The 14096-nt window shown below is 37.0% G+C and overlaps 1 non-coding gene across 1 annotated transcript; it reads right to left on the bottom strand.

Annotated features, from left to right (window-relative positions):
- Positions 1–13648: 13648 nt before the first annotated feature.
- LOC112719109 (small nucleolar RNA R71) lies at positions 13649–13756 on the bottom strand. The gene has a single exon (XR_003161425.1). It is a non-coding gene; the product is annotated as a small nucleolar RNA R71 (small nucleolar RNA).
- Positions 13757–14096: the final 340 nt, after the last annotated feature.

Here is a 14096-nt window from a genome sequence, read left to right as displayed (position 1 = left end):
ACTCAACAATCCTCGGCAACGGCGCCAAAAACTTGGTGCACGAAATTGCAATCACACTTTTGCAACTCCGCACAACTAACCAGCAAGTGTACTGGGTCGTCCAAGTAATACCTTGCGTGAGCAAGGGTCGATCCCACAGAGATTGTCGGCTTGAAGCAAGCTATGGTTATCTTGTAAATCTTAGTCAGGATATCAGAAATTATCAGGATTGATTGTGAAAGACGAAAGAACATGAAATGATTACTTGTTTTGCAGTAATGGAGAATAGGTTGAGGTTTGGAGATGCTCCATTTTCTGGATCTCTGCTTTCCTACTGTCTTCTTCTTCAAACACGCAAGTCTCCTTCCATGGCAAGCTGTATGTAGGGTTTCACCGTTGTCAATGGTTACCTCCCATCCTCTCAGTGAAAGCGATTGCATATGCTCTGTCACAGCATAGAGGAATTCATCTGTCAGTTCTCAATCAGGCCGGAATAGAATCCAGTGATTCTTTTGCGTCTGTCACTAACGCCCCGCCTTCAGGAGTTTGAAGCACGTCACAGTCATTCAGTCATTGAATCCTACTCAGAATACCACAGACAAGGTTTAGACCTTCCGGATTCTCTTGAATGCTGCCATCAGTTCTAGCTTATACCACGAAGATTCCGGTTAAAGAATCCAAGAGATAACTACTTAATCTAAGGTAGAACGGAGGTGGTTGTCAGTCACACGTTCATGGTTGAGAATGATGATGATTGTCGCGGATCATCACATTCATCCGGATTAAGAACAAGTATTATCTTAGAATGGAAGCAAGCATGATTGAATGAGAAACAGTAGTAATTGCATTAATCCATCAAGACACAGCAGAGCTCCTCACCCCCAACCATGGGGTTTAGAGACTCATGCCGTGGAAGGTACACAAAGGAAAAGTGTAAAGTGTCATGAGGTCATAAGGTCCAGATACAATGTCAAAAGATCCTATTAATAGTAAACTAGTAGCCTAGGGTGTACAGAAATGAGTAAATGACGTAAAAATCCACTTCTGGGTCCACTTGGTGTGTGCTTGGGCTGAGCAATGAAGCATTTTCGTGTAGAGACCTTTTCTGGAGTTAAACGCCAGCTTTCATGCCAGTTTGGGCGTTTAACTCCAAGTTTTATGCCAGTTCTGGCGTTTAACGCTGGAATTTCTGAGGGTGACTTTGAGCGCCGGTTTGGGCCATCAAATCTTGGGCAAAGTATGGACTATCATATATTGCTGGAAAGCCCAGGATGTCTACTTTCCAATGCCGTTGAGAGCGCGCCAATTGGGCTTCTGCAGCTCCAGAAAATCCGCTTCGAGTGCAGGGAGGTCAGAATCCAATAGCATCTGCAGTCCTTTTTGGTCTCGGAATCAGATTTTTGCTCAGGACCCTCAATTTCAGCCAGAAAATACCTGAAATCACAGAAAAACACACAAACTCATAGTAAAGTCCAGAAAAGTGAATTTTAGCTAAAAACTAATAAAAATATACTAAAAACTAACTAGATTATACTAAAAACATACTAAAAACAATGCCAAAAAGCATACAAATTATCCGCTCATCAAAAAGAGAGGGAGAATTTTCGAAAATTAGAGAGGGAAACGTAGTTAGGTGGTTTTGAAAAAAATAAGAAACAAACAAAAAGTTAGTTAGTTGATTGAAAAAGATTTGAAATCAAATTTTGAAAAAGATAAGAGGATAAGAAGTTAGATAAGATATTTTGAAATCAAATTTTGAAAAAGATAGAATTTTTGAAAAAGATAAGGTAAAAGATAAAAAGATAAGATAAAAATTTTAATAAAAGATATTTTGAAAAAGATTTAATTTTTAAAAGGACTCAACTAACAAGAAACTACAAGATAAGATTCTAGAACTTAAAGATTGAACCTTTCTTAACAAGAAAGTAACAAACTTCAAATTTTTGAACCAATCACATTAATTGTTAGCTAATTTTCGAAAATTTGATATAAAGATAAGAAAAAGATTTTGAAAATATTTTGAAAAAGATTTTGAAATTTTCGAAATTTATAAAAAAAATGAAAAAGATATGATTTTTGAAAAAGATTTTGAAAAGATAAGATTTTTAAAATTGAAATTTTGACTTGACTTGTAAGAAACAACTAATTTTAAAATTTTTGACCAAGTCAACCCAAAATTTCGAAAATTTGGAGGAAAATAAGGAAAAGATATTTTTTTGATTTTTGAATTTTTAATTATGAGAGAGAAAAACAACAAAAATACTCAATGCATGAAATTTTTAGATCAAAACAATGAATGCATGCAAGAATGCTATGAATGTCAAGATGAACACCAAGAACACTTTGAAGATCATGATGAACATCAAGAACATAATTTTGAAAAATGTTTAATGCAAAGAAAACATGCAAGACACCAAACTTAGAAATCTTCAATGCATGGACTCTAACAAACAAAAAATGCACATGAAAAACAACAAACAACACAAAACAAGAAAACATCAAGATCAAACAAGAAGACTTGTCAAGAACAACTTGAAGATCATGAAGAACACTATGAATGCATGGGATTTTCGAAAAATGCAAGAAAATTTTTTAAGGCATGCAATTGACACCAAACTTAAAAATTGACTCAAGACTCAAACAAGAAACACCAAATATTTTTGATTTTTTTGATTTTATTAATTTTTTTGGATTTTTATTAATTTTTTTTCGAAAATATTTTTGGAAAAAATGAAAAAGAAAAGAAACATTTTGAAAAAGATTTTTGAAAAGAAAATTACCTAATCTGAGCAACAAGATGAACCGTCAGTTGTCCATACTCGAACAATCCCCGGCAACGGCGCCAAAAACTTGGTGGACGAAATTGTGATCACTATTCTTTAAGTTGTATGAAATTATTATTGTGACACCAGTTGAATTCACAACTCCGTTCAACTAACCAGCAAGTGTACTGGGTCGTCCAAGTAATAAACCTTACGTGAGTAAGGGTCGATCCCACAGAGATTGTTGGTATGAAGCAAGCTATGGTCACCTTGTAAATCTCAGTTAGGCAGATTAAATCTGTTTATGGGTTTTCGAAAATAAAGATAAGAAAATAGAAATAATAAAAGGGATAGAGTACTCATGCAGATTCATTGGTGGGAATTTCAGATAAGCGAATGGAGATACTGTATGGCTCAGGGACGCCTGCTTTCCTACTGCTTCAACTCAATCCTTCTTACTCCTTTCCATGGCAAGCTGTATGTAGGGCATCACCGTTGTCAATGGCTACATCCCATCCTCTCAGTGAAAACGTTCCTATGCTCTGTCACAGCACGGCTAATCATCTGTCGGTTCTCAATCAGGTTGGAATAGAATCCCTTGATTCTTTTGCGCTTGTCATCACGCCCAGCCTTCAGGAGTTTGAAGCTCGTCACAGTCATTCAATCATAGAGTCCTACTCGGAATACCACATACAAGGTTTAGACTTTCCGGATCCTCATGAATGCCGCCATCTATCTAACTTATACCACGAAGATTCTGTTGGGAAATCTAAGAGATACACATTCAAGCTCTTGTTGCATGTAGAACGGAAGTGGTTGTCAATCACGTGCGTTCATAAGTGAGAATGATAATGAGGGTTACTTATCATCACATTCATCATGTTCTTGGGTACGAATGAATATATTGGAATAAGAATAATAGGGATTTGAATAAAAGACAATAGAATTGCATTAATACTTGAGGTACAACAGAGCTCCGCACCCTTAATCTATGGTGTGCAGAAACTCCACCGTTGAAAATACATAAGTATAAGGTTCAGGCATGGCCGAATGGCCAGCCCCCCTGATCTGAGAACTAATCGTCCCAAGATGTCTAATACACTGATAAAAAGTCCTATTTATAATAAACTAGCTACTAGGGTTTACATGAGTAAGTAATTGATGCATAAATCCACTTCTGGGGCCCACTTGGTGTATGCTTGGGCTGAGCTTGATCTATCCACGAGCTGAGGCTTCTCTTGGAGTTGAACTTCAAGTTATGACGTGTTTTGGGCGTTCAACTCCGGATCATGACGTTTTTCTGGCGTTTAACTCCAGACAGCAGCATGAACTTGGCATTTCACGCCAAGTTACGTCGTCAATCTTCGAATAAAATATGGACTATTATATATTGCTGGAAAGCCCTGGATGTCTACTTTCCAACGCCATTGAGAGCGCGCCAATTGGAGTTCTGTAGCTCCAGAAAATCTATTTCGAGTGCAGGGAGGTCAGATTCCAACAGCATCAGCAGTCCTTTTGTCAGCCTTTTTCAGAGTTTTGCTCAAATCCCTCAATTTCAGCCAGAATTTACCTGAAATCACAGAAAAATACACAAACTCATAGTAAAGTCCAGAAATGTGATTTTAACATAAAAACTAATGAAAACATCCCTAAAAGTAGCTTAAACTTACTAAAAACTACCTAAAAACAATGCCAAAAAGCGTATAAATTATCCGCTCATCAATGACCCTTTCTCAAGCTTCCCATTCTGAACGTCAGCCTTTTCATTGGCAAAAGTGTCAGGCTTATCGCTTCGGCGATCAGAAGGACAAGGAAGAGTGCCTCAAGGAGCCGAGGATGATGTAGTCGGCTATTTGCCTTTGCCGTGCATCATGAAAAAGAGAAAAAGAATAAAATTTAGAGTCACAAGGCAAGTGGCACAAGAAGGCAAAAGAGGAAGCAATTACAATGTAAACTTGGTGCCAATAAAAGCAAATAAGCACTTAATTGAGAAAAATATCATAAGAGTGTGGTATGATAAAGAAAAAGCAATGTGCAAATTCTAAATGTGTGCGTGGCTAGAACACACACATTGGCCGACTAAAATGGCAACCACACAATCAAAAAGCAATCATGTGTTCCTCAATTAAGCAACCTAAGTTGCAAGTCAAAGAATGAGTAACAATTATTAAACCACAAACAAACTTAGGCAACCACAATTAAAGTGAATTGAATTATGGAAATATTGGATATTGCAATTGTGCAAGTGAATGCACAAAGTTAATATAAATTAGAACAACAAACAATAACTAATTCAATAATAAAAAGAAAACTACCTATTCATCCTCAAAAATAATGAAATCATCACATGGACAAGGTGCTTGTTGCAAAGAGGGACAAGCTTGATAAAAATTAAATCAAGTCAATCAAACAAATGCAAAGCATTTAAGAACAAGAACTTTGGTATGCGATTATATTGATTTGAAAACCATGATGACAAGTAATTCAATTCAATTCAATAATATTCAATGCACTTACTAAAAAAAATTACCTAAGATGCAACAAAACATACATATTCAAAGCCACTAGGTACTAGTAATTTAAAGCAAAGTTTAAGTACAATGATGAATTTCAATATTAAATAGCATCAATGATCATCTAAGGTGCACAATTAATTATTAAAATTCCAAACAAGGATATAGTCTAACTTATATGGTAGCTACAATACATGCATTAAACTAAAAGTTCATTCAGGCATTATATCGAACACATGGTGTGTAGTTCGTATATTCATCAAACTGGAGTCTATTTCAGCAGCATTCAATCCCTAAAATCAGCAAACAAACATTTGCAATCCATATAACAAGCAACAAGCAACTAATCTAACCTAATTTAGTTACTGAAATCAAAAATCAAAATGCAATGATAACAAATACAAAGATCAGAGTAAAAAAGACTAAGGACTTGAGAAATGAGGGATGAAGAATGAGGAAAGAAGAGCTGCAGCAACACTGTGATTGCCACCGCCAGCGTCACTGTGAAGCTAGGCCATTGGAAGAACAGAGAAAGGCGCGAACTGTAGCTGGCACAGAGGCAAAGCTCGAAGAAAAAAATGGAAATGGGGAGAAGAAGAATGAAAGAAAGAGAGGGGTGGTGTGGCGGTGGTGGTCGCCGGCGGTAGTGACGATGCCGGACGGAGAGGATGGAAGGTGGTGGTGGTGGTATGTGGTTTGGGGGGCTTTGGACGAAGAAGAGAAGTGAGGGTGAAGGGGCGGTGGCACGTGCACACGTTAGGGCTTAATTCAAATTAACACCCAAAACGACGCTTGTGTGTACGCACACAGTCCGTGTGTACGCACACAAGGTGGAAAATTGGTGGTATGCGTATGTACAAGCGTGTGCGCACGCACCCGGCAAGGAGGTTGCAAGCGGTTGTGTGTACACACAGGTGTGTGCGTACGAACCTAGCAGGGAGCATAAATTTGAGTGTCTGTGCGCACACATGTTCCTATGCACAGAATCCTATTTTTGCAAAATTTTAGGTCTTTAAGGGCACCAAACATGATATTCACAAAGTTTTTCAACCCCAAACACATTATTCCTCAAGAACACATGATCAAAACTAAAGTGTAACTAAATTAAGCTTAGTAAGAAAAGAAAAAATTCAACAAATAAAAGCTAAAAGAGGAGAAAAGTTGGAAGGATGTTACCATGGCGGGGTGTCTCCTACCTATCACTTTTATTCAAAGTCTTTAAGTTAGACTTTTTTTAGGAGACTCTTGTTAAGGCGGCTTATGCTTCCATTCCTCCTGAATCTCCACCCATATTTGCATTTTCATTGTCCTCCGGGGTCCTAAATGAAGTGCATCAAGCTCTCAAGAAGTTTCAAGCAAGTACTAAGAACCCAAGATTGTTGATCATTGAAGCTTATACCGGGATCCCATACTCTAATTTCCTGTTCACCTTCTTGCTGGTCTCTATACCTTAATTCGGATGAACAACCTCTTGAATTTTCATTAAAGCACTCAAATAAACCTCAGAACCCTTTTAATTATGCCTTGTACCACGCTTGGAATCCAAATCTTGATTTGCTTCCTTGATGAGCTTTGGACTCTTTCGGCAACCAACATCCATTTCTCCATCATTTAACAATCCAAGAAGGACCTTAAGTTGGTGATCCATTTCCAAAATAGCATATTGATGTAGGCTGAAAGTTCATTGGTAAAATTTTCACCCATCCAAATTGCATGAAAACCTTCACCTCTTGGTTGTCAACTTCTTCCTCATACTCATCTTCTTCCTCACCAACCTCTTCTATTCTTCCTCACCAACTTCATCTAGCTCTTCTCTATCACTCAAGTCATATTTTGGAAGTTGTGTGAAGTCTACATCAACATCTCTTTCAAACTCAATGGGAAAAGATTCATCAAGATCATTGAGGGAATAGATCAATGTGGACAAAAATTCATTAATGATGGAATCCACTTCAAATCAATTTTCCTCAATTCTTCATTCACTTCTTCTGGTTCAATTATCTCACCTTCTTCCTCTTGTTGTGATACATGCCTTAGCTCAACTTCTTCCACTTGAGCTTGCAAACCTTCCTTCACCTCGCACTCTCCACATGAGATTGATTCCCCACGTTCATCCACAAAATTACTTTAGATGTGGGATGAACATGATGAGGCTAACCGGGTTAAGATTTCGGCCAACATAGCTGTGATATGCTCTTACTTCTTCCGGAACTCCCATGATGCAATCCAAAGTTGAAGTCATCATTCCCTACAATATGATCACAACCATACTCCAAACAAAGAGGGTGATAACTTATAGAGAAAATAGGAAATAAAAAAAACAAAAGGCATCAATAAACAAGAGAAACACAATCTTAACTACTAGCGAAAACAAACAAACAACCAAAAAGCAAGCTATTTACAATATTCAATTATTCACAACAACAAAAAACGTGACACCAGTTGCATAGTTCCCCGCCATCAACGCCAAAAATTTAATAGCGAGAGGATCGTATAGGTCTAAATATTTCTCAAAGTAAGAATCTCTTCGTTGCAAGCATAGCCTAGACCAACGATCAATCCTCCCAATCAAAGTTTAACTTGTTTGTCACAATGCAAACCAATAAAAATCGGGAGTTTTAAATCGTGAGTCGTCTTTCGTCGGACTAGCAATTAGGTGCGCACACTTTTGGTTGTGAAATCAGGGTAATTCCAAGCACAGAGTGAGAAGTAAAGGAACTAGGAGGTAAACAACTAACACAAGGAAATAGTAAGAACTAAAAGGTAACAACAAGCAACAACTAGTGAAAATGTGACTCAATGGATAAAAGAACCTTGACTTGGTAATGATAGTTAAGGAATCATATCCTTGTCATAACCACAACTATGGCAATTACAATGAGTTAATCCCACTTCGTTAACCCCAAACATTGAGGAGTAAGTCAAGTGAGCATAATTGGTCTTAATCCATAAATACTAGTTAACTTACTAATTAACTTATTAAAAGGCTAGTGTTAGTGGAAACAAGAGTAACTAACAACCCAAAATCACCATTAAATATCGGACATTATGACTCTAGTATCCTATGTACTCATTTCCTAAGCCAAGTAGTGAAAATCTACTCAATATTCATAATTGACATTTTCACAAACATTTGGTGGGTATAAAGAAAAACATATCAAATTGTAAAAGATAATAAAAACTATATCCAATCTATGAACAAAATCAAGAATAGAAACACAATCAAACATACATAAATCATAAAATATCAAATTCATCAACAAAAGACTCTAAAAATCAAAAGTAGACAAACTAACAAAATAACTTTTGTTATAAGAAAGTGAGAGTAAATGTAGTGTAATTAAAAAGAGAAGCAAATATTACTTACAATAGGAGCAAGCTATAATCCAAGATCAAAATTGTAAACGAGAAATTCTACTAAAAATCCTAATTAAACCTAAGAGAAAATTCCTAAGGGAAAACTACTCTAAAACCTACTCCTACTCCTAATAATGTTATATATGTTGTATGTAATAATGCCTCCCTTTGTAGTGGAATGTTGCCTCTTTGATATAGCTTCCAATTCAGCTTCAGGACTTCCAAAATCGGGTCAAAAGACCCCAAAATCGCAAGCCACGTGACTTTTTAAGTGAGTTGCGTGTCAGGACTTGCGCGTACGCACAGGGTTTTGTGCGTATGCACACTAGCTGATTCTTCCCTTATGCATTTGCATAAGAAGGTATGCATTCGCACACAGCAATGTTTTCATCTCTTTTGTTTTCTTCATGAAATCTTCCGTTTTGCATGCTTCCTTCCACTTCTACCTAGCCATCCTTGCCTAATGGACCTAAAATTACTCAACCAAACATATCACGGCATCGAATGGAATAAAAATGAAATTCACTCAATTCAATTCAAAATTTATCATCAAATCTAAACTCATCAATGTGCAAGGGACCAACACCAAATGAAGGACTATCCCAAGCTAGGGACTCTGGCATCTATCGCCGAAGAACAAGAGGCTCAATTAAAGGTGACTGAATATGTTGGATTTGTCCAACTCATGAATATTGTAATGGCAAATAGGCAAGCCCTATAGAAAAGAAAGGCTTGATGTATGTCAAAGCCTTTATCAATAAAAAAGTTGTCATAGTTATGATCGACATTGGTGCTAAACACAACTTCATCACACCTGATAAAGCAAAGAGGCTTGGGTTGAATATTACTAAAAAGAATGGCTTATTCAAACCCATGAATACCAAGGGTGAACTTCTTAAAGGAGTAGCAAAAGGGGTTGAGATAATTCTTGGTTCTTGGAAGGGCCTCGTGGATTTCTTAGTAGCACTCATGGATGACTTCAAGATAGTCATCAAGTTTTACTTACAAAGGAAGGCAAATACAATACCTATGCCATCCTATGACATACTATGCAACATGGAGAAAGAGTCTCCATGCATGGTCCCTACAGTCTCTAGAGGTAGAGGACTACTGATGCTCTCTATTATAAAACTCAAGAAAGGATTCAAGAAGGGAGAGATAACATATTTGGTTCTATTACAAGAGGAGTCAACATCTGAAAGAGAAGACACTCCTCCCAAAATCAAGGAAGTCTTTAAAGAAAATAAGGATGTGATGCCTCCTAAGTTGCCAAAAAAACTGTCACCTAAGAGAAAAGTGGACCACAAGATTAAATTGTAGTTAGGAGCAAAGTCGGATGTCTTAGCATCTTAGAGGATGGCACTACCAGAACTTAAGAAGTTGAAGAAGCAACTGAAAGATTTGCTAAATGCTAGGTTCATCCGTCCATTAAAGGCACCCTGATGAGCGGATAATTTATACGCTTTTTGGCATTGTTTTTAGTATGTTTTTAGTATGTTTTAGTTAGTTTTTATTATATTTTTATTAGTTTTTAGTTAAAATTCACTTTTCTGGACTTTACTATGAGTTTGTGTGTTTTTCTGTGATTTCAGGTATTTTCTGGCTGAAATTGAGGGACCTGAGCAAAAATCTGATTCAGAGGCTGAAAAGGACTGCAGATGCTGTTGGATTCTAACCTCCCTGCACTTGAAGTGGATTTTCTGGAGCTACCGAAGCCCAATTACCGCGCTCTCAACTGCGTTGAAAATTAGACATCCTGGGCTTTCCAGCAATGTATAATAGTTCATACTTTGCTTGAGATTTGATGGCCCAAACAGGCGTTCCAAGTCAGCTCAAGAATTCTAGCGTAAAACGCCGGAACTGGCACAAGAATGGGAGTTAAACGCCCAAATTGGCACAAAAGCTGGCGTTTAACTCCAAGAAGAGTCTCTACACGAAAATGCTTCAATGCTCAGTCCAAGCACACACCAAGTGGGCCCGGAAGTGAATTTTTATGTCATTTACTCAGTTCTGTAAACCCTAGTTGCTAGTTCTCTATAAGTAGGACATTTTGCTATTGTATTTTCGTCTTTTGATTACTTGAATCTTTTGATCACTTTAGATCTTAGGATCATCTTTTGATCATGTTTTTATGATTGAACCCTCTTTGGGAGGCTGGCCATTCGGCCATGCCTAGACCTTGTTCTTATGTATTCTCAATGGTAGAGTTTCTACACACCATAGATTAAGGTGTGGAGCTCTAACAACCACTTCCGTTCTACAAGCAAACAAGGCTTGAATGTTTATCTCTTGGATTTCTTAATCAGAATCTTCGTGGTATAAGCTAGAATTGATGGCGGCATTCAAGAGAATCCGGAAGGTCTAAACCTTCTCTGTGGTATTCTGAGTAGGATTCAAGGATTGAATGACTGTGACGAGCTTCAAACTCGCGATTGTGGGGCGTTAGTGACAGACGCAAAAGAATCACTGGATTCTATTCCGACATGATCGAGAACCGACAGCTGAATAGCCGTGCTGTGACAGAGCGCATTGAACATTTTCACTGAGAGGACGGGACTGTAGCCATTGACAACGGTGATGCCCAATATACAGCTTGCCATGGAAAGGAGTAAGAAGGATTGGATGAAGACAGTAGGAAAGCAGAGAGATAGAAGGGACAAAGCATCTCCATACGCTTATCTGAAATTCTCACCAATGAATTGCATAAGTATCTCTATCTTTATTTTATGTTTTATTTATCTTTTAATCATTAATCCTCCATAACCATTTGAATCCGCCTGACTGAGATTTACAAGATGACCATAGCTTGCTTCATACCAACAATCTCCGTGGGATCGACCCTTACTCGCGTAAGGTTTATTGCTTGGACGACCCAGTGCACTTGCTGGTTAGTTGTGCGAAGTTGTGATAAAGATTTGAGATTGCAATTGAGCGTACCATGTTGATGGCGCCATTGATGATCACAATTTCGTGCACCAAGTTTTTTGTGCCGTTGCCGGGGATTGTTTGCGTTTGGACAACTGACGGTTCATCTTGTTGCTTAGATTAGGTATTTTTCAGAATTTTTAATAATGAATTCTAGTGTTTCAAGGTGATGTTCTTATCATCACCAAAGCTGATTGTTCTTCATCAATTTAGCTCTTGAATGTAATGTCCTGCTGAAGCTTGGCTAGCCATGTCTAATTCCTTTAGACTAAAGCTTTAGACTAACATTGCATGATTCCTGGAATTCTTATTAAAATTTTTGAATTTCTTTATTTTCTTCTCCATATAATTTTCGAAAAAAAGAAAACCAAAAAAATTACAAAATCATAAAAATCAAAAATATTTCTTGTTTGAGTCTAGTGTCTCATTTTAAGTTTGGTGTCAATTGCATGTTTCTGTTCTTCTTGCATTTATCATGTGTCTTCATTGATCTTCAAGTTGTTCTTGATGATTTACTTGCTCTGATCTTTAAATTCTCTTGTTTTGTGTGTTTTGTTGTTTCTCATATGCATTCTCAATTTGTTAGTGTCAGTAGTATACAAACTTCTAAGTTTGGTGTCTTGCATGCATTGTTTATTTGATTTTAGTTGCATTTTGATTTTTCCTCATCATTAAAAATCCAAAAAATTTTTAATTTGTGTCTTTTCAAGTCAATAATACAGAGAATTGAAGATTCAGAACATTCAGCAGAGGAATTACACAGAAAAAGCTGGGCGTTCAAAACGCCCAGTGAAGAAGGAAAACTGGCATTTAAACACCAGCCAGGATACCTGGCTGGGTGTTTAACGCCCAAAAGGGTAGCATTTTGGGCGTTAAACGCCAGAATGGATACCATTCTGGGCGTTTAATGCCAAGATGGCACAAGAGGGAAGATTTTGTTTTCAATTCAAATTTTTTTCAAGTTTTCATAATTTTTCAAAATCAAATCTTTTTCAAATCATTTCTTCTCAATCATATATTTTCAAAATCAATTTCTTTCCATTTTCAAAAATACTTGCTAACAATTAATAATTTGATTCAACATTTCAAGTATGTTGCCTTTTCTGTTGAGAAAGGTTTAATGTTTGAATCATATCTTTTCTTATTAGCCAAGTCATTGATTTTAAAAATCAAATCTTTTTAAATTGTTTTTCAATCATATCTTTTTAAAACCATAACTTTTCAATCATATCTTCTTAATCACATCTTTTTCAAAATAGTTTTCAAATCATATCTTTTTGATTTCTAATTTCAAAATCTTTTTCAAAAATTACTTAATTTCTTTCCCAATCTTAGTTTTCAAAAATCATCAATCAATTTTCAAAATGTTTTTAAAATCTTTTTAATTTATTTCTTCCCCTCTTCTCACATCCTTCTATTTATGGATTAACATGTACAATTCGAACTCTATCTTTCTAAGTTCAAATTCTTCTACCTCTTCCTTCTATTTTTCTTTTCCTCTGACACCTCAAGGAATCTCTATACTGTGACATAGAGGATTCCATATTTTCTTGCTTTCTTCTCTTTCATATGAGTAGGAGCAAAGACAAAAGCATTCTTGTTGAGGCTGACCCTGAACCTGAAAGGACCTTGAAGCGAAAGCTAAGAGAAGCTAAAGCACTACTCTCTGTAGAGGACCTAACAAAAATCTTCAAACAAGAAGAAGACATGGCAGCAGAAAACAACAACAATGCCAACAATGCAAGGAAGGTGCTGGGTGACTTTACTGCACCTACTCCTGACTTCTATGGGAGAAGCATCTCAATCCCTGCCATTGGAGCAAACAACTTTGAGCTTAAGCCTCAATTAGTTTCTCTAATGCAACAGAATTGCAAGTTCCAGGGACTTCCATTGGAAGATCTTCATCAATTTTTAGCTGAATTCTTGCAAATCTGTGACACTGTTAAGACCAATGGGGTTGACTCTGAGGTCTACAGACTTATGCTATTCCCTTTTGCTGTAAAAGACAGAGCTAGAATATGGTTGGACTCACAACCTAAAGAAAGCCTGAACTCTTGGGAAAAGCTAGTCAATGCCTTCTAGGCAAAGTTCTTTCCACCTAAAAAATTGAGTAAGCTTAGAGTAGAAGTTCAAACCTTCAGACAGAAGGAAGGTGAATCCCTCTATGAAGCTTGGGAAAGATACAAACAATTGATCAAAAAGTGTCCTTCTGACATGCTTTCTGAATGGAGCATCATAGGTATCTTCTATGATGGTTTGTCTGAATTGTCCAAGATGTCATTGGATAGCTCTGCTGGAGGATCTCTTCATCTGAAGAAGACGCCTGCAGAAGCTCAAGAACTCATTGAAATGGTTGCAAATAACCAATTCATGTACACTTCTGAAAGGAATCCTGTGAACAATGGGACGAATCAGAAGAAAGGAGTTCTTGATATTGATACTCTGAGTGCTATATTGGCTCAGAACAAAATATTGACTCAGCAAGTCAATATGATTTCTCAAAGTCTGTCTGGAATGCAAGCTGCACCAGGCAGTACTAAGGACGCTTCATCTGAAGAAG

Source organism: Arachis hypogaea, chromosome 10, assembly GCF_003086295.3.
Source record: "Arachis hypogaea cultivar Tifrunner chromosome 10, arahy.Tifrunner.gnm2.J5K5, whole genome shotgun sequence".
NCBI lineage: Eukaryota > Viridiplantae > Streptophyta > Magnoliopsida > Fabales > Fabaceae > Arachis > Arachis hypogaea.
This window is presented reverse-complemented; position numbering and strand designations above follow the sequence as displayed.